The sequence below is a fragment of the Cervus canadensis genome, chromosome 13, assembly GCF_019320065.1.
Source record: "Cervus canadensis isolate Bull #8, Minnesota chromosome 13, ASM1932006v1, whole genome shotgun sequence".
Classification (NCBI taxonomy): Eukaryota; Metazoa; Chordata; class Mammalia; order Artiodactyla; family Cervidae; genus Cervus; species Cervus canadensis.
The window spans coordinates 75,568,459-75,589,917 of NC_057398.1; the positions used below are offsets into that span (position 1 = coordinate 75,568,459).

Consider the following 21,459-nt stretch of genomic DNA (forward strand, 5'->3'; position numbering starts at 1 on the left):
TCTCCCTGTGGCTGTCCGGGGGCAGGAGGAGACTGAGGTCTCCTGGGCAATTACCCTGTCTGGATACGGGAGGGGGAGAAGCCCCTGGCTCTGCCTCAGCTTGTGCACGGCTCCCTGAAGCTGGTCCCCATTTGGAGCCCAGGATGAGTGTCCGGGTCTCTGCAGGGAACCAAGCATCTGGGATTCTCATTGGAGACTGTTTACTCGTCGATTTGCATGGCAGATTAACAGCCCGCAGCAGCCCTCCCCATGCCAGGGACTTTCAGGAACAGTCTCTCCAAGCCAGCGTGGCCCATCCTGGGCAGGAGCCCTCCCTGCCCCTCCCTTCCCGCATCGGCCACGTGGACCTGACTCACATAGGCTCTCCAAAGCCCTGCCAAGAGCAGTCAGAGTGCTGCCTGTATGAAGCTGGATGGGTCACTTCAGGAGCAGGGAACAGTCCGGAGTCCCTTTGGAATCCGTGTGCCTCCGTGGCCTCCTCCCACTATCACTCCCCAAGTAGCCAACCATGCGACCAGTGGAGGCCACATGTCACCTCACTGCTCTGGAAAGAGCTCAACACCCGGTACATCGCTTCTTCCAGTACCACGCAGTAAACCACACACAGCAATCAGGGCCCACTGGGGAGGGGCCTTGGGCTTTTAATGGGCATGTGATACAAATAACACACTCCTAAAGCAAGGCACTCATGTATATTACTGCATTTTATCCCCTTGATGACCCAAAGAAGAAGAAATTGAGGATAAAAGGCAGCAGGAAGGCAGGGAGCAGAGAGTAGTGATACTATTTCTGTATGACACTGTAATGGTGGATTACACAGTTCTTACAGCCCACAGAATGTGCAAACCAAGCGTGGACCTGAAGGCAGACTATGACGGTACTATCAGTGACGTCCCCTCGAATGGAACAGTCCTGCCTGGTGCAGGGTGCTGGTCGTGGGGGAGACAGGAGTGCCTGGGGAGCTCTGTGCTTTCTGCTCAATTCTGCTGTGAACCTAAAATGGCCTAAAAAGAAAATCTGTTGTAAATAAACAAATAAATAATTAAGTGACTTGTTATCAGCGCAGAAGGTGGTAGACCCAGGATTTGAATGGAGGGGATTCTGCTCACATAGTCCGTGTTCTTTCCCACTGAGATTTCTCTGCCTGGGATGGGAAAGGAGGAACTAATGAGCTGGGCTGCGTGAATAGCCACCGGAGGTTCTCTGAGTCTTGTCTCCTTGATCCCAGCTTCCCCCGCTCTAGATGTGCTGTCTAAGCCTCTGAGTAGACTTGGAGACTTACCAGTTAACTCTCTTTGCCAGCTGTTACTCCTCACCCAGCCTGTGCCCCACCCCCCACAGGCCGTAGAGCCTTGAGCTTTGACTTTTTGACTCTGTATTCTCAGCTTACAGCACGGTGTCTGACATACAGCAGCTGCTAAAGAAATGCCTGCTGAGAGAATGCATGAACAAATGAGTCAGAAACAAAGAGGAAGGAGAGAGAGAGAAAACAGGGGAAGCAAGAAAAAGACGGAAGAAAGGGAATGGGATGGAGAAATGGTGGAGGAGAGTGGGGAGGAGGAGAAAAATCTTGGCCCCCTAACCTGACCTCATCCCCACTACCCTTCTCCCCCCTGTCTTCCTTGGGGGCTTGACAGGCCCCTCCATTGCTCGGTCCTGCCTTCCATTCCAACAGAACTTTGGCTGAGCCCTGCCCATCTCCCAGGTATTCCTCATACAGTCTTTAACCCCTGGAAGAAGAACTGCCCCATCCTTTCCTACAAAATGAACGTGTTATTTGGGCAAAAGAGAAAAGGAGAAAAATTGAAGTGGAAAAAATCTGGGATTTGGAAATTCAGCTGACTGCCCTCCTTTGGAATAAAAGCTCCTCCAGTCCCTGGCCGCGCTGCAGGCAGGCAGTAGAGCCAACAGCAACACTGGAGCTGGAGGCAGGGATACGGGGAGGGAACCAGGGGACTCTTGAGGGGAGCTGCCAGAGTGGCGGGCACACCTGCAGCCCAGGGAGACGGTGCTGGTTCTCATCCCTGGAGTGGAGTCCCAGCGTCCCCCTCGCCTCCCCCGGGCAGCGGTCAGCCGGCCCGGTGGATCGGATGGAGCCCCATCTAAGGAGGAGGGAGAGGACCAGAGGAGGCAGGCCATGGACTCGGTCTGCCTTCTGTCTGCAGCACCTACCTCAGCGCCTGACACGAGGGAGGTGCCCAAAGCCCGCAGGCTGGGGAGAAAGAGAGCAAATCCCGGTTCTGTGGGGTTGATGCAGACCCAGGCCCTCCGTTTGCCCTCAGGCTGCTCAGAGCCGGGTGGTGGAGAGAGAGCAGCACTAAAGAAAACGGGCTTCTGATCCAAAACCTGAATAACAAGTCAGATAAAAATAAGATTGGGTTGGCCAAAAAGTTTTTTTGAGCTTTTTCATAACATCTCACAGAAAAACGCAAATGAGGTTTTTGGCCAATTCAATATAAGCCAAGGGCTTGCTTTCAGAACAGCACAGTGGGCTGACTGACTTGAAGGCAGGAGGCTAACTGACAGGACACCCTCAGAGTCGATCTGAAGCGGTCCTTTGAAGGGGCAGATGAAAATTATTGGGCTAAAACCAACAGGATAGATACGAATGGGGAGAGGGAAAATTTGGACTAAAATTGAGAGTGAGGAGGCTGAGGGGAGGGCTGGGGTGGGTCTCCGTGGCCGCAGAGAGGGGCTCACTGGCCCGGACAGGTGTCTACAGGGGTGTGGTGAGTCTGTAAGCAGGGCTGGAGTTCATACTGGCTCATTCATTACCTGGGTAGCGGAGAAAATAGAAAAGGATATTTTACAGGCTTCAGTGTAATCTCCCAGATTGTTTTCAGCTGTGGTTGTGCTTATGGGGGTATTGAGTAGAAAGTGAAAAAGTGAAAGTGAAGTCGCTCAGTCGTGTCCAACTCTTTGTGACCCCATGGACTGTAGCCTACGAGGTTCTTCCATCCATGGAATTTTCCAGGCAAGATTACTGGAGTGGGTTGCTGTTTCCTTCTCCAGGAGATCTTCCCAACCCAGGGATTGAACCCGGGTCTCTAGCATTGCAAGCAGATGATTTTACCATCTGAGCCACCAGGGAAGCTCCCCTAGACTTGTGAAAGCCCAGAGATCAAATAGATTTCCACAAGAAAGGGCACAGAGACCAATGAGGGAAAACATGGAAACATAGGAGAGGAGGTCGGAGGTGTGACTTTGTTTAGGAAGAAAGAGGTATTGGAATAGTACTGGAAGGAGGCAGATGAAAGTATAAGGAGACTTTTAAAGAAGGTTGACTGGGTGTCTGTGTGATCACATGTGCATGGAGGTTTCAGTAACAACCCATATAAACTTCCAGGTTTCTGCAGCTGGCGTAAGACTTCCTTCAAATGTGACCTGATGAAGTAGACTTTAGAGACAAAGAGAAACAAAGGCTCAATTTTATTCTAGTTATGCCTTCCTGGCAGAAAACGTTTCTCACCCACTATCCATTCTTGCCTTACTAATAAATCATAGTTTGTTGCCCAGAGTCAACATGGCCGTTCCTGGCCTCTCTTGCATCTAGGAGTTGTGACCCAGCTCTGACCAATGAGGCATCTGCAGAAGCTGCTGGAGCTTTTGTGGGAAAGTTTGGATTTTCTGACATTAGCCCACCCCTTCCTTTTTATCGTTGTCTCTTTTCTTGTTCCTGCTTGGAACGTGTGATCAGGAGGCGATCATGAGAATGAAAATCATAAGCAAAGGATGATGGAGCGGAGAGGCTGAAGGAGCCTGCCCCAGGTAGTCTGACTTCTTGAAATCGAAAAGCAGCCTCACTGACATGGGTCTGTTACTAACCACTGAGTGCAAGCCTGCCTGACCCAGTGGCCCTCACCAAGGCCTAGGAAACAGGGAATAGCCCCCAAATCACAACAGCCAAAACAAATCAGAGTCTCAGGGCATCTCACTGTGACTGGTGATGGGAGAGCAGACCCTCCTGCAGCGGAAGGGGGCCCCCAACAGGGCTGTGAGCGCTGGGACCTGAGGGGCTCAGCAAGGGGCCCGAGGCAGGACCAAGGGTGGGAGGAGGGGGCACGGGGAGGTGCTCTGCCTCTCACCTGCTCTAGCGTCACAGGGGACTCCGCCACCCCACCCCGGGCTGGAACCCAGTCCTGCTTTTATCTGGGGCTGGAGGAAGGAGAAAGGAAGGCTGCAGTGGCCAGACTTCCTCCTGGTGGCTCTCGACTGACTTCATTGCACCGAACTAAAGTGCCAGCTCCCTGCCCACCCCTCCAGACACTGTATAAATGCCCAGTGATTCCATCCACTTGCCAAATTCAGTTTATTCTAGGAAACTTCAGAGATACATCAGACTTGGTCAATAGACTTGAGTTCTACTCAAGTTACATAATATGTTCAGTAACTGGCCATGGACCTTAGCGGGACAAGTCATGTCTACTCTGAGCCAGTTTTTCCTTATCTGGAAGAGGAAGAATTTGCTCTCTCAGCCATTTCCAGAGGCCAGTATATGAAGACTTCCTTGTCTGTGGGAATATAATAATAATGACTGTTATTTACTGGGTGTTTCATTTGTGCCAAGTGTTTCTCACATATTAGCTCTTTTAATCCTAATAATGACTCCAGAAAAGTGTGTAAATACCTTTTCTTAATAGATGATAAAACGAAGGCTTAGAGGAGCTAAGTAATTCATCTGAGGTTCTTCAGACCATGAGTAGTGGAGCCTGAGTCTGAGCTAGGTGTTCTGGCCCCAGAGTTCATATATTCAGTTAGCACACTACAGCTGTCTGTGTGATAGAGAAAAACTAAGATGGATGATGACAAATATGTATGCATTTGGATTCATGTGCATCCACACACATACACATATGTGTCCTAATATATTTATGTAATGTTGTAAGCTTGACACTGACTTTCTAGGAAAGAATTGGGATATATTCTTTATGTTAAGAGTAAGAGAATGAGTCTTTCATATTTTTATGTTAAAGTGTCTTTCTCTGAAATGATGACAGAAGATGAGTATTTTATTTGCTCAACTGGCAAAATAAAGATGGACAGCCTGTTATTTTCAACTTTATTCCCCCCACCCTCAAGTCCTAACAGACCATGAAATTAAAAGTCTGGCGGCTCCTGGGCTACAGGACATCAAAGTCCTTTCTGGCTTGAACAGTCTGAGATCTTCGACCTCCAGATAAGGTGATTTAGGCCACATATTCCAGGAGACATCCCCCCTGAACTGAGCCATGCCACCCTGGTGCCCTGGTGAACTTAGCAAAGGATGGCAGTCAACAGAGGGGCCTGTTTGTACCCAGCTTGCTTGAAATCCTGCAAATATTTTGATCTATAAGGAAATTTCCCTTTCATGTCCTGTCCTGGCCCCAGCTTTAGCTCCAGCCCACTCTGCACTTATCTGCCTTTTGGGATAAGCACCATAGAAAAAGTTTTAAATTATTCATTAACTGGGTGGAGATATTTCATCTGAGATCAGGTCCCAGACATAACCTATCCCCAACCAGTCTTGAATTCCAGGTGTCAAAGACAACCAATCTCCAACTAGAATATTTAGAAAGAGGAAGCAAAAGGCAGAGTTATGGGTTATCTTGAGGATATCTGTTCAAAGCAATTGCTCTCCACTTATCATGGTTTCTGCTGACACCTGGAGCTGATCAGAAACAAAACAAGCAGTGTTGTGGACAGTCCACTGGTGCTTTCTTCAACACAAAGCTGGTAAACTCTTATTTTGAAGGTAATATAGAAGAAGTAATTTGGGGAAAAAAAGAATTTGTATATCCCTATGTTGTAATTCTTTTTCTTATTAAAAGTCTCAGAGACCCTTGTGAAGAAGGGACATTGCTAACATCCCAACAGCAGCCAGGGACATTCTTAGGAAGAGCAGTGGAAGCCACAGAGCTGCTGTTGCTATGGGGCCCACATGCCTAAAACCCATGAAGAATTAGCCTTGGTGGGCTGGGCTAAGACCAGATAGACTCAGGGTTAGGATTTGAGGAAAGGGGGGTGCTTTTTCTTTCTGTCACATAAGCACAGAAACAAGAGTCATGAAGGCTACCAATCTGGCAGAAATCTAAGGATTTAGAGGAAGATGAATAAAAATAAACAAAAAGACATCAGTTTTCCAGTTTTTCAAACCAGATGTGACCCTGGAATCAGGTATAATTGATTCCTGGAATCAGGAAGTCAACCAGCTGTTGAGTATATCATGTGATGACTCCAACGATATCATTCTTTCATCATCAAGACTTTGACAAAGTCACCATTCTCAGTGAGATTAAAAATAGAGAAAGAGGAATGAGGATCTGGGTTACAGTACTAATCTGATCCATTTGCTTCAGAAACCCAGGCTTGTGTCCTGAAATGGAAATAGAAATGGTAGTCACTAAAAATGACTTGCTCTGGTGATGGGATTTTGAGAAATGAAGTTGACAAAGTGGATTAATCTGTTTAGAAAAGTGTTTGCTGCTGTGGTGGTCCATTAAAACACCAAGAAAAAGAGAGAACAAAAGAAAAAAAAATTACTAGCAAGATCCCATATGAGGCCCACAGTCCTATAGTTTCAAAATAGCAGGAAGCCACTTACAAATTAAAGTTGGAAAATTGTTTTGTGGGTTGGAGGGCTGGGGAGGGACTGTCTGCCTCTTACAGTGAGAAGTGATTTCTTGTTCCAGAGGACCATGATTCGCATAATCAGTTATTCCCTCCCTGCCCCCCCACCCCCGCCACGACTGTGTCTTTCAGCCTCTCCCACCGCGAGCTTTTTCCCTTCAGTCTACGAACAGACCGCAGGTAGTGTTGCTGTCTGCTCTACGTGTCAGACAGTCCCACCTAGACACGACTTTCCGCTGACCTGGGTCCCCTCCAGCTATGGCCCTGGCACTCTTCCTTTTTTCCCGGCCACACTGCTTGAGTGAGAAGCCCACATGCCATTCTGTTAGGATTGCCTCACAGAATACAAGATGTCCAGTTAAATTTGAATTTCAGATAAACCACAAATAATTGGTTTATTATAGTAACACTAAAAATACTATTTATTGTTCATCTGAAATTCAAATTTCAGATGAATTACATTTAACTGGGCACTTTATGTTTTTATTCACTAAACCAGACACCCCACTGACCTTGTACCCCTGCCTCACTTTTCATTTGCTGCTCAGCCCATTGAAATCTGCTTTCTGCCTCTTCCTATCTACTGATACTGCTCTCTCTGACTTCCTCAGGGATCTCCTAGTGATCAAATCCAAAGAAAGCGTTTCTACATCTTACAGCGAGCACCTCTCTAGAGCTTTCAGCAGGCCCCGTTGGTGTCCGCTCTCTCAGGGTGAAACTGTCCTCACATTTCTTGTTTTCTCCGTCTTTTTCTGACAGCCCTTCTCTGCCTTCTTCTTGCACTCCCCTTGTTAACCCTGGTGCTCCCTAGGGTCCTGCCTTTGGGCCTTCATCATTTCCTACACACAAAGCTGTGTCGTGGCCATATTTCTCTCCCTGCTCAGCCCCACCGGTCTCAGCGACCCCGAGCAGCTCTTGCCTCCTCATCCATCTTCCTGACTGCAGGGCACCAGAGTACATCTCCCAGGGAAACCTGCCTGCCCTAGGCCTCCGAGGAGAGAGAGCCTCCGCTGTCAGAGAAGAGAGTGGTTTCCAAAGGGGTCAGAGCCCTAGGCCCTGCAGGGCTGACGGGCTGTGAATTCTGGACGTCCTGCCCCAGTCAGCCCGCGGGGTGTCCCTGCCTGCCTTCCGGAGTCAGCCTCTTCTCCCAGGCGTCCCTTCAGCACGCGTTCACTGACTTTAGGTGCAGTCCTGATTTTCTTTGTCACATCTGTTGTTTTTTAATGACTATTTTTCCACACGCGCACCATCTGATCGGGAGCTCCTTGGACCCTCCTCTGCCAGACTGCCCTGCGGGAGATCAGAGGCGACGGCGCCCCACGGGGATGTCCCACACACGCTCACGACTGCGTGACTCAGGACCAGGGCTGTGAAGGCTGAGGTAGAGCGTTTGAGGGGAGAACCAGGAGGCTGTGAAGGAAGGGATGTCACCAACCCACCGCAGTCTGGTGGCTCTAGCCAACAGCAACCTGCACAAGCTGTTCTCAGCATTGCTAGGCCTTCCAGCTGCCCATCCAATAGTTACTTCCCAGTCCGTACCAGTTTGGACTTCTCTAATGCATTGGAGCCTGTTAATCACTCTCCTCAGCAGCTGTTTGTTTTTTAACATAATTTATTATATAGCCAATGATAGTGATTCTCTGGAGAAGGCAATGGCAACCCACTCCAGTACTGCCTGGAAAATCCCATGGACGGAGGAGCCTGGTGGGCTGCAGTCCATGGGGTCCCGAAGAGTCGGACATGACTGAGCGATTTCACTTTCACTTCTCACTTTCCTGCACTGGAGAAGGAAATGGCAACCCACTCCAGTACTCCTGCCTGGAAAATCCCATGGACAGAGGAGCCTGGTGGGCTGCAGTCCATGGGGTCGCTGAGGGTTGGACACGACTGAGCGACTTCACTCTCACTTTTCACTTTCATGCATTGGAGAAGGCAATGGCAACCCACTCCAGTGTTCTTGCCTGGAGAATCCCAGGGATGGTGGAGCCTGGTGGGCTGCTGTCTATGGGGTCGCACAGAGTCGGACACGACGGAAGCGACTCAGCAGCAGCAGTGATTCTCAGTCCTGCTGTCATGGTACGTTCTAGTTGGGGTGGGAGGGAATGCATAACACTTAATCAACAATTTGGCAAATGGTTACAAATGTTTAAAGATGAGTAAGGCAAAAGAGATAATTCAGCCTCTTTGAAAAGGTCATATTTGAATAGAGAGCCAAATGAAGTGATGGCGCGAGCCACGGGGATAGCCGAGGGAAAAGCGTTCTGCAAAGAGGAAGTAGCAGGTGCAGGGGAGCAAGAGGAGAGTGTGAAGGTCAGAGCGGTGGAATCAGAGTGAGAGGCGGCGAGCAGGAGACAAAGTCAGAGAAGTAGCAGGGATGGTTAATCACGAATGGCCTTGTGAGCCATGGCAAACACTTTGTGTCTACTCAATGTGAAATAAGAAGCTGTTGGAGATTTTGGTGGCAGTTTCGACTACAGTGTATTGGTGGAGATGGTAATAAATTATTGTACATGAAGGTAGAGCTGATAGAAGTTGCTGATGGATTACATATGAATATGACAGAAGCAAAGACTAGCCCCCACGTTTTTCTTCCTGAATGGTAGGGTGGTGATGCCATTTATTGAGGACTACAAGATACATAGATTTTTGGGGAAAGATCAAGTTTAGTTCGAGACTTGTCTAATGATGCCTATTAAATATCCAGTCAGTCAGTCAGTTCAGTCGCTCAGTCGTGTCTGGACTCTTTGTGACCCCATGTACTGCAGCATGCCAGGCCTCCCTGTCCATCACCAACTTCTGGAGTTCACTCAGACTCATGGCCATTGAGTCAGTATTGCCATCCAACCATCTCATCCTCTGTCATTCCCTTCTCTTCCTGCTTTCAATCTTTCCCAGCATCAGGGTCTTTTCAAATGAATCAGCTCTTCACATCAAGTGGCCAAAGTATTGGAGTTTCAGCTTCAGCATGAGTCCTTCCAAAGAATATTCAGGACCTATTTCCTTTAGGATCGACTGGTTGGATCTCCTTGTAGTCCAAGGGACTCTCAAGAGACCTCTCCAACACCACAGTTCAAAAGCATCAATTCTTCGGCACTCAGCTTTCTTAGAGATGTAGACAGTTAAAGAGAATAGTTAAATGCAGGATGGGGGTAGAAATAGGGGTGTAAAGTTGTAAATCATCAATATATGAATAGACTCGATGGATCATCTAGGTAGTAAGTATGGATTTAAAAAAAAAAGTCAGAAGCTGAGGAGGAACTAGCAAAAGAGACTGAGTTGCCAGTGAGGTAGGAAGCCTGGTGTGCTGCAGTCCATGGGGTCACAAAGAGTCAGACACGACTGAGCGACTGAACTGAACTGAACTGAGGAAAAGAGTGATGAGAGTGATTTCCCAAAGGCCAAAGGAAAGGAATGTTTCAAGAAAGAGGGCATGATAAGTTATGTCCAAATGAGAAGCTACAGAAGATAAGAAATGTGGAACAATTACTTGGTCTGCAGCGTGGAGGACAAGAACCGTTTCAGTGAAACGGTGAGACAGAATGTGAGAGAGAGAAGATAGAGCAAGTGTAGAGAGCTCTTTCAAAAGTTTATCTGTAAAGAACAGAGAAGCTGGACAATAGCTGGAGTAGGAATGGAGGGAGAGGTTTTTGTTTTGTTTTTCAAATGGGAGATATTATTGCATTTTAAGCAATTTTAGGATTTCCTCAGTTATAACATTACACTCATTTACTATATATTGTAAATGCAATAGTAATAGTAAATGTAAGCAGACTATTACTACTACAGTCTGTTAGGATCTGAGTGGAAAAATGGGCAGAAATTTCTCACTAACCGTAGACTGTCTCCCGTGCTGCATACTTTACTTGATCCTCCCCATAGGAGGAGTCATCCCCAGGAACATCGTCTATTGAGGGGGTCATGGTGGTGGTAAAGTTGGATTTATGTACTAATGTATTAGAATTTCGTCAATCTGCTTCTGCAAATATGTGTTGTTGCCTTAAATTTTTTTCTAAGTACTTGGGGTTGTGGACAACCAGGCAAGTAAAGACCATGAAGACTTCCATTTCTGTCTGTAAAGGAGTAAGAAGGACTGGACTTGGTGCCCCCCTCCCCACCTTAAAGAGCTTTTAAAAAATTGACAAAGGCTGATTCATATCAATGTATGACAAAACCCACTGAAATGTTGTGAAGTAATTAGCCTCCAACTAATAAAAAAATTAAAAAAAAAAAACAAAAAAAAACATAAAAAAAAAAAAAATAAAAAAAAATAAAAAATTGACAAAATATATCAAATAATGGTTTTCAGAGTTTGGACAACAGACAGCATAGGATAATGACTTTTGAGGGAAGAGAAACAAATGACATGGTCCCTGAATTAAGGATTAGAGTCCAGTTTTGGAAGCTCAAGTTGGCCAGACTTTGCAAAGCAGAACTGGAGAGGAAAGAGCTACACACAGAGAGTTTCAGAGACCTGCAGAGGATTCCTTTAAGTTTTAATCTGAGTATTGACCAGTGCATGCATATGAGGAAACTGCCCAAGGCTAGGGAAATAACTACTTGAAGGAGAAGGCAGAACAATCCCCATTGCTAACACAACTCAGGAAAGTAGGTTCTTGCTCCCATTCACCAGAAGGGAAGGATGTCCTAACTCATGGGACACAGAGTTGAGTCCTCAGACTGGTATTGCCTCAATAGTTGGGGCCAAATTAGCCTCATACTAAAGACTGTTATAGACCTGCTTAACCAAGTCTGGAAGCAGTTCAAGAATAAATCAAATTATTAATATTTACATATGACTTAACTGTGTTCTAGAACAAAGATAAAAATTACTAAAATATGCACACACACACACACACACATATATATATAAATTACAGATGCATACTATAAACCCTAAAGCAACATCAAAAATAATGATACAGGACTTCCCTGGTGGTCCAGTGGTTAAGAACCCACCTGCCAGTGCAGGGTACATGAGTTGATCCCTGGCCTGGGAAGATTCCATATCCTGTGAGGCAACTAAGCCCAATGCACCACAACGACTGACCCCGCACTTAGGGCCTGTGTGCTGCAAGAAAAGCCACCACAATGAGAAGCCCGTGCACCACAGCAGAGAGTAGCCCCCACTCACCCCAACCAGAGAAAGCCCACGTGTAGCAATGAAGACCCAGAACAGCCAAAACAAAAAGGAAGAACAATACAAAGTGTAGCTAATAAGCTAATAAAGGAGAAAAAGTAAAATCATTAAATTATTAATGAACAAAATGACAGGAAAAAAAGGATAAAGGAAATCAAGAAGAGACAAATAGAAAACAAATACCAAGATAATAGATTTAAGCCCAATCATGTCAATAATCATATTAAAATGCAGTTAATCTCAACACTCTAATCAAAAGGCAAATTGTCAGACTGGATTTTTTAAAAAGACAATTATTTTCTAAGATACCCATTTAAATATAAAGGCAAAGACAGATTGCAAGTAAAAAAGGTGAAAATGGTATACCATGTTACTATTTCAAAAGAAAGCTCTAGTGACTATACTAATATCAGACAAATTAAGCTTCAGAACAAGAAATTTCACCAGGAATAAACAGAGTCATTTTGTAGTAATATAGGAGTTGATACCTCAAGAGGAAGCAATAATCTTAAAATATTTATGTACCTAATACTAGAGCTTCAAAATACATGAAAGAAAAACTAATGGAAACATACAGAGAAATGGCCAAATCCACAATTACAACTGGGAATCAACATTCCCATTTCAGTAATTGATAGAACAAGTAGACAAAAAAATTAATGAGGCTATAGCAGACTTAAACAACTCTATTAACCAATTGGCCTGATATTTTGAGAACATTTTGTAATACAAAATTAGAATACATATTGCTTTCTAGTGCCCATGGAACATTTACCAAGACAGATAATTTGGGCCACAAAAAATTTCAAGTGGTTCAAATCATACAAAATAAAATGCAATACAAAAATATCTGGCCAAAAAGGAAATACATTAGGTATTAAGAATAGAAAGATACCTTAAAATTCCCAAGTATTTGTAAACTCAGCAACACTTCTGAGAACACCTCATTTTTCAAGCAAATATCCGCAAGGGACTTTAGAAGATACCTTGATATGGATGAAAATGAAAACAAGACATATAAAAATATGTGCAGTGTAGTTAAAGCAAGGTTTAGAGGAAAATTTACAACTAGACACTAATGTTATAAAGTTATACAGATTTACAATCAATAACCTCAACTTCTACCTTACAGAATTAGGAAAAAAAGAAAAATTAGACCCAAAGCAGAAGAAAGGAGATAAAGACTAGAAAACAAATTGAAAATCAAAATACAGCAAAGAACAATCAATGGAACCAAAAGCTGAATCCTGGAGAAGATCAATAAAATGGATAGATCTCTAGCCAGATTGATCAGAAAAATAATAGAGAAGACACAAATTACCAATATCAAGAGTGAGTGAGGGGGAAGCCCTATAGATCCTACCGACATTAAAGTGTTAACAAGGTAGTATTTTGAACAGTGTTATGGTAGTCAATATGGTGTTGTAATGACTTTATAAGACAACTTGGTCCTAGACAATGCAATAAAGAAAAAAAAAAGAAAAGAAGTAAGACCCATACAGATTGGAAAGAAGGAAGTGAAAATGTTTGTACTTTCAAATGACATGACATTCTGTACACAAAACTAGGGAATCTACCAAAAAAGAAAAGGCTACAGAATTTTTCAGTTAGCTCAACAACTGGGAGCTATCCCATTCAGTTAGCTGCGTGATATAAGGTTGAAATCAAATGTATTTCTATATATGAGCATCAAACAAATAGAAACTGAAATTTTAAAATACCGTTTGTACTGGTATAAAAATACAGTCCAGGGATGAATTTGATGAAAAGTGTACAAGACCTTTAAACTCAAAAGTGCAAAACATTGCTGAGAAACTTACAGAGGACCTAAACAAATGGAAAGAGATACCTATTCACGAATATTTGGGGTTCTGGGACCCAGTTCTACTGTAAAGTCTGACAATACTAGACACTGGCAAGGAAGCAAAAAAAAAAAAAAAAACAAAAACGTGAATTTGGTAACCCGTAGTTGGAATATAAACTAGTAAAACCAGTTTAGCTTTTCTGAAACCATTTTGGAAAAATAATTAGGCATAGTTGAAGATGCACATAGCTTATTTCACTGCTAAGCCCATATTCTAAAGAAATGTACACAATTGCATAAGGAGACAAAAACATTTATTTCAGCAATACTTTTAATAGTGGAAAATTGTGAACAACCTAAACTGTCCACCAACACAATTTAGATGAATAACTTGCAGTATGTTCATACAATATGCTGTATGCTGCTATGCTGTGCTTAGTCGCTCAGTTGTGTCTGACTCTTTGGGACCCTATGGACTGTAGCCCAGCAGGCTCCTCTGTCCATAGGATTCTCCATGGACACTCCAGCAAGAATACGAGAGTGCCATGCCTTCTTCCAGAAGATCTTCCCAACCCAGGGGTTGAGCCCAGGTCTCTTGCATTGCAGCGGGATTCTTCACAGTCTGAGCCACCAGAGAAGCCCATTCATACAGTGTACTGGACTGTAATTTCAAGGGATGAACTAAAGCTATGCAATATACATAAATCTCAAAATCATGATGTAGATACAAAATATGCAAGATAATGTATTCACTATAATATTCATAAAATTTAAAAGCACACAGATTTATACTGTATGTATAATAAAAGTATAAACACATGCATAGGAATAATTTACACCAAATGACTGTAGTGTTTTCTCTGGGAAACACTAGGAAAGGAATGAAACCAGGAATAGTTCACAGTGGAGCTTAACTGTCTCTGAAGAGTTTTGCTTGTGGTGTGTGGAATAGCATGGTGGTTTATAGCAGGGACTCTAGAACTGATTTGCCCAAGTCCTGGTTCCATCACTTATGAGCTCAGTGACATTGAACATAAACCTCTCTGTGCCTCAATTTCCTCATTAACGAACTAGAGATTATAATTATACAACCCCTTTAGAGGCTGTGAGAATTACCTGGGTTGAGTATACAGTGTTTAGGCCAATGCCCAGCATCCAGCAAACACTGTGAACCTTAGCTATTATTGTATCATAAGAAAAAAATCTGAGTAACTATGTAAAGGTTTTTAAAACCAATCTTACTTCTTCCCCTTCCTGAACGGTTCAGTCCTGAAGCTGTTAGGTAAGGCAGAGCAAGGTAGGCATCCATGGAGAGCAACGACCTGTTGTGGGGTGTCAGAGCCAGAACAGAGAAGCAAGACATCCACATAGGCAAGGCAAATGCTGATACAGGGAGTCAGTGCCCAAGCAAAGTGGGAAGGGTATCCATGTGGGGACGGCCCAGAAAAGATGTTGGAATCCAAGGGGAGAGGTGTAGGAAGACGTTCATGATGTGAACAGTAGGAAGGTAGTAGCATCATCCATCAAGGGCTGTCAACCCAAACAGGCGAGCAGAGGTTCCAAGTAAAAGGGCCGCTTGCCGTGGGAATCGGAGCCCAGGCGTGATGACCAGACCTCCACCCAAGGATGGTGCAAAGGAGGGTATCAGAGAGCCTGAGCAAGGTGAAGGGGGCAGCAGTAACGCGAAGGGCTGGCGGCAGGGCTGCGAAGGTGGGGACTTACTGCGGCACTGATCAGCTGAGGAAGTGTTTCAATGATAATGGAGCCAGGTTTCTCTCTGTTAGAAAAAGAAGGTATAAGTGGGGGAAGGGAGGAAGAGCAGGAACACCCCTGTGGTGATGCACTGGGATTGGAAGCACTGGTACACACGTGTATACTCCAGCTCTGTCCCCCAAGAGGGCCTGGCAAGGGGGACATCCCAGGAGCAGCGAGCACACCTGGCACCCGGAGCTGTTTCTGAGTCTCCTTCTCAGCCGAAAGACACGCGGGCTCTGTGAACCTACGGCTACTGTCAAGGCTGGTGCAAAAGGGCATCTTGTGCCAAAGGCAAGGAAGTGTGCAAAGAACGACAGGGATATGGCAAAAGGACACAGAGGCCAGCTCAAAGGTGCTTGTACCAGTCAACTAAGAGGAAATTTCAATTTCAAAATACACGTTAGCAACAGATTATAACCCATTGAGCAAAAGGCAGAGCCGTGAATCTGAAGACTATGGTCTGTGGACAAAATCCAGCCCACTGACTGATTTTGTACAGCCCCCAGGCTCAGAATGATTTTTCAGAGGAACATTTGCAACCAATTTGATAATTGCGAACACTGACCTTGAAGCCCAAGTAAGTCTAACTTCCCCCCACTCCCCAGAGAATTCTATTTTCATTAGGAGATCTGCACTACAAAAAAATTGTACTCAATAATTATATTTTTAATTTCATCAGTGAAAATGTTGTTGAAATTTTTTTTCCTCTCATTATGAAAGTACCTACATAATATCCTCAACTTGGCTTCCTGGCCTGGTAAAAATATTTACTAGATAGTAATAAACTTTGGCCACCTGATGCGAAGAACTGACTCATTTGAAAAGACCCTGATGCTGGAAGAGATTGAGGGCAAGAGGAGAAGGGGACGACGGAGGATGAGATGGTTGGATGGCATCACCGACTCAATGGATACGGGTTTGGGTGGACTCTGGGAGTTGGTGATGGACAGGGAGGCCTGGCATGCTGTGGTTCATGGGGTCGCAAAGAGTTGGACATGACTGAGCAACTGAACTGGACCGAACTGAACTGAATATCCCTAGCCCTTTACACAAAGGGTTTGTTGACTTCTGGTCTAAATTAATTAAATGTCTGAGGAAGAATGGGCTGTCTGAGTGTTTCAAAGCACTGCCCATAAAATAATCATAAAATACCTTTTTAGTTACAAAGGAAACAGGAAAAATGCCATAGTGGAGAAGCCCAGCAGACACCAATATAAGTAATGAAAGCCCCTTCAGTAATAGGACAAACTGAATTCAAGCCTCACCTGTTAGGGTGCAATGAAAAAAACACAGATCACTCCTGTGACGTTCCTGCTGAAGATGCACAACCTGAAAATAATCAGGAGGAAACAAGATAACTAACCTACAATCTTCAAAAGAGACCAAGCTGTGAAAGTCAAGGAAAAGCTGAGGAACTGGTCCAGATGGAAGAGACTAAAGAGAAGCAGCAACTAAATGCAGCATGTAATGCCAAACTGTGTAATTGTGCTATAAAAGTTTTTGGGACAAATAGCAAAACATTAACGATACCTAGGGATTAAAAGATGGTACTATACCAATGTTAATTTTCTGATTTCTGTGATTGTATTGTAGTTATACAATATGCAGGAGAATATCCACCACCACCACCCCCCACTTTTTTTTGTAGGAAACACACATTAAATTTCTCAGGGGCTCTGGGGCATTAGTCAGTGACTTACTCTTAGCAGTTCAGGGAAAAGAGGTTTTTGTACCATGCTTGCAACTTTTCCCTGAGTTTGACATTATTTCAAGACAAAAAAAAAAAGTAAACACTTTGACAGGGTTAGAGGCTTCTATATTATTCTCACTACCCAAGACTCCTTTAGAGCTAGGGATGCATAGTTCTAGCCAGTGAGACACAAGCAGAAGAGTGTGGGGGATTCATGGGGAAGCCTGTGCTTCTTTCACAGACTTGAGCCCTCCTCCCTTCCTCCTGTTTGGAACATGGACGTGGTACCCCAGTGCAGAGCATCCTGGGTTTTAAAGCACTGTGGTGTCAAGCATGAAGCAGAAAGCTGATACCCTAAGATACCAGGAAGAGTGCTCAAAAGATGCTGGGATGCTCCGAAGCAAGACAAAAGTCAGTTACAGAACAATGGGGAGTCATTTCAGCAACTCCTGAGGATGACTGCAGAGCAGCCCAAAAGGAGTGGAGAATGATTCCCCATTATCCCCTTGCACTGTGCGGCCTCTTCCTAATGCTATCATTCCTACACCCCCTTCTTGCTGGCTATGATAGAAACAAACCATCAAACTAAATATAAATTTTAAAAACAGGAAGAGGAGAAAATTAAAATAAAAATTTAAAGCCAGGAACAGAAGTTGGAAAAATATAAAATAGAAAAAAAAAATCCTTAAGAATCAAACCTTCAAAACCTTAAATATTTTACAAGGAAACAAAGTCCTATTATGTAAAAAAGTAAATGACATGAAAAATAAAGGCAAATAGAAGCTAAAACCATCAAAGGAACAAAAATACAGTAGCAAGAAGATAATAAATGGATAAATGTCCATAGTAAACAAACAAGAACAAAAAAGTTAGGTATAGACAGTCAGGGAAAGTACCTTCCCATCCAGAAAGACTAGAAAAGACAAAAACTGCTAAAGATCATGGAGTAGAATTAGGGGTTAATGCAACCAAAAAGAGGAAGGAAAAGAAGGAAATATAAAGAAGTAGAAAAGGGTCTGAGGGGCAAACAGCACCCTTCTGGCCTGCAAGGAGAAACTAACACTTGTCCCAAGAAAGAGCTTGGTATCTGCTCTAACCCAGGAAATGAAGTACCTTTTAGGAATGCCTCTGGGAAGATGGTCTGGGGGAATCCATGCTCCTCTTGTTTCACCAGCCTCCAGAAGGTTCTGACCCCCGCCCTGGAGTGTCATTTAAACATAATTACTTCCTATCGAGTAATGGTGGCTCAATGGTAAAGAACCCACCTGCCAATGCAGGAGATACAGGAGATGCCTGGCTGGGGAAGATCCCCTGGAGGAGGAAATGGCAACCCACTCCAGTATTCTTGCCTGGAAAATCCCATGGACAGAGGAGCCTGGCAGGCTACAGTCCATGGGGTCACAAAGAGTTGGACATGACTGAATGACTGAGCATGCACAGTCAGGAAACACTAGGCAAAGAGGTTCCAACTAGTCTGTTGGAGTCCTGAAATTTCCCATGTTGTTGCTGGTTTCAGGTTTTAGTTCCTGTTTTGATGCCTCCCTTGGTTGTTCCTTGGCCCGGCTTTGTAGGGCAGGACTGAATGAGATGAAATCAGGTGTTGTTGGAGTGAGCAGTCCTACAGAGAAGTATTTGATGAGAGGAAAGTCTAGTTTTGGAAAGTTCCCTAGGTGAACTTTTGGAGGCAAGGAAAAGAGGCTTATTCAAGTTGCCTCAAGAAACATACACAGGAACCCAGGAAGATTGGCCAGATCTTAAGAGAAACAGAAATTGGAGGGTGTCCATGCCCCTTTGGTGACAGAGGATGAGATGGTTAGATAACATCAATGACCCAACGGACATGAGTTTGAGCAAACTCTAGGAGATAGCGAAGGACAGGGGAGCCTGGTGTGCTGCAGTCCATAGCGTTGCAAAGAGCTGGACACGACTTTGTGACTGAACTACACAGCACGCCCCTTACTCTGACGGCTCACTGGTAGGACCCAAACAGTGGAACGGGGCAGGGAAGGTGGCCGGTAACTTCATACGGAGACCTGGCCGGTAATCCAGTACTCTTGCCTGGAAAATCCCATGGGTGGAGAAGACTCACAGGCTATAGTCCATGGGGTCGCAAAAAGTTGGACACGACTGAGTGACTAAAGTAAGAATTTTCTTGCTTCTTACGTCTCCTCCCTCTCGTTGAGCAACAGCCTTAGAGATCAGAGCAACCTAGTAAGAGAGGGGGAGATGAGATGCAGAAGGAGTGAGCATGGAGGATAAGCTGATCACCAGCCCTTTGCCCCCGGTAGCTTCTGGCCTGAAGCAGAGAGAAAGGCAGAGAGGGACAGAGAGAGGGAGGGAGAGAAGTCTTATAAGGAATTTAGTTTTGATTGAGTGGAGAGGAAATAATTGATGCTGCAGGAGAGAGGGGGGATAACGGCAGGACAGAGGCTACGGTTGGTGTGTAGCCTCCCTTGACCCTAGCTGCCAAGTAAAATGCGGTTTCTCTTATGCATGAAGGTTTCCCACAGGAGAGCTCTGGGAGACAAGTTGTATCCCAGCTCCTGTAGGCAGGGTCCAAAGAGTTACAAGGAAAAGCACATAGCCACAGAAACTCCAGGATCCTCCAGCTAAAACGGCAAAGGTCTGAGACCTAAATAGTACTGGGGAACCCCAGCCAGAGAATGATACTTACAGCACATGGATCTGAAGAGAATAAAACTAGAAGTTGTCAATCTCAACTATGCAAACCAAAGTACAGACAATTAGGCGCTGCCTGGGTAAGGTGGAACCCCTGACTCATGTGCCAAGCGCTCACAGTGGGTAGAACAACAAGAAAAAACCCACACAGTGTTATTCAACCTCTGTTCCCACACAAGTAGTCGTCTGTCCTGTCTTCTGAAGACGGAACCTCCTTAAGGAACCAGGACCCACGCTAAGCCTTTCCCCTGGTGATGTGGCTTTGCGTCTAGTGCGAGTGGCTTTTAACACCAGTGCATTTATTCCCTGCCTCTAAGTTACAGAAGGAACCCATCAGGAGTGCCCTACATGCAGCCCACACTGGCCTGCGAGGACTGAATGCTCAGTTTTCCAGAACTTTGTGAGCAGGTTTTTAAAGGCATACTACATCATTTGAAGTTAAATTATGAAAAATGACAATTATGTCACATTAAAAAACAAAGGTGGGGATTTCCTGACAGCCAGTGGTTAGGACTTGGCTCTTTTACTGCCGGGGCCCAGGTTTAATCCCTGGTTGGAGAACTTGAATCCCAAGAGCCATGCAGCACAACCAAACAAAAAAGAAAAAAAACAAGACAGAAACAAAGGCAATAAATACTAAAGACTCATCACTTACTATCTTGTCACATTTTATGATTACTTACATTCTGGAGGTTACATACATCTATCATATCTGATGGTAGAAACACTATGAAACGGAATATCAGTGCACATCCCTTCCCAACTCCATGTTCAGGGCCTTCATTCTGGTAGTTTCAAATGAGCCATGGAATCAGCAGACACTACGAATCAGCCCCCAACCCCCAGCACAAGAAGCAGCTGTTGAACATTCACCAGCTCACCACTGGACTCCACAGACCTGAGGGAAGTCAGTTAGAACAAGCCCAGCATGAGCCCGCCTCGGGAGCCTGCCATTTTCTCCACCTTTTTCATGCACCCTCCTCTGCTCGGGGAGGGGGTATGGTATTTACTTACTTGAAGGGCATGTGGGTCAGATGTTCTCCTCAGACAACAGAGCTGAGGAGCTGTCTGAGGAAATATTTTCCCAGGTCTGCCTGGTTTCCTTTTGAACAAAACTTGTTCTAAGGAATGCGGCCGGTAGGTAAGTAAATAGAGCAGCTGTGATGTGAGTTCTAGCTGAAATAAAGAAAACTTATGAGTCTAGTTTATATAAAAAGAAAGGTTATAGATTCAGATTTTCCTCCCTTCCTGCCTCCAGTCTCTCTCTTACCACAGGACGCAGTCTGTGCTTGCATTGCCCACCCCTTCCCTCTGGGGTGTAATCGGCAACTCATTTTCCTTGGCTCTGGTACAGGATAAACTTACTGTTTTCTGGACTCTTGTTCCAGTGGTGAAGTTATTTATTACTCTTTTCATAGTGGACATTGCTTAGACTCCATAGGACTCTCTCAAGGGCCCATGTTCAAGGATCTGCTATTCTGAGTTGGAATAATCCTCCAGTCCCAAATCTGTTCAAAGCTCAGTCATTTCCCTTGAGAGTCAAGAACAAAAGGAGGAGCTGGGGAAATCCAGCACATTTAGAAGTTCAACCAGATTCTGATCCTCCCTAAAAAGATGCAACTTTCTTTCCTATCCCCACATCTGATGGTGAATTAGTCACACCACAGATGCATGAGTGTATGCTCTCCATGTCAGGCAGATCTTGGAGATAGACCACCACAACAAAATAACTATTACAGTAAAGTGAGCCACACAGTTTTTTGGTTTTCCAGTACATATAAAAGTTAC

General features: G+C 44.7%; 1 long non-coding RNA gene across 6 annotated transcripts in view; it reads right to left on the minus strand.

Annotated features, from left to right (window-relative positions):
• Positions 1-21,125, minus strand: part of LOC122452435 — a 36,184-nt gene extending 15,059 nt beyond the window's left edge. The window contains exons 1-5 of one of the 6 annotated variants that reach the window (XR_006272693.1): positions 21,037-21,125; positions 20,686-20,847; positions 16,568-16,631; positions 15,270-15,324; positions 8,549-8,689 (exon numbers count right to left, since the gene is read on the minus strand). This is a non-coding gene — a long non-coding RNA (uncharacterized LOC122452435). Of the gene's footprint in view, positions 1-356; positions 1,005-2,172; positions 2,347-8,548; positions 8,690-12,638; positions 12,730-13,860; positions 14,870-15,269; positions 15,325-16,567; positions 16,632-20,685; positions 20,930-21,036 lie in introns of those variants that run through there. The other 5 variants (XR_006272692.1, XR_006272691.1, XR_006272689.1 and 2 more) reach the window with 5 other exon arrangements.
• Between the last annotated feature and the right edge of the window lie 334 nt (positions 21,126-21,459).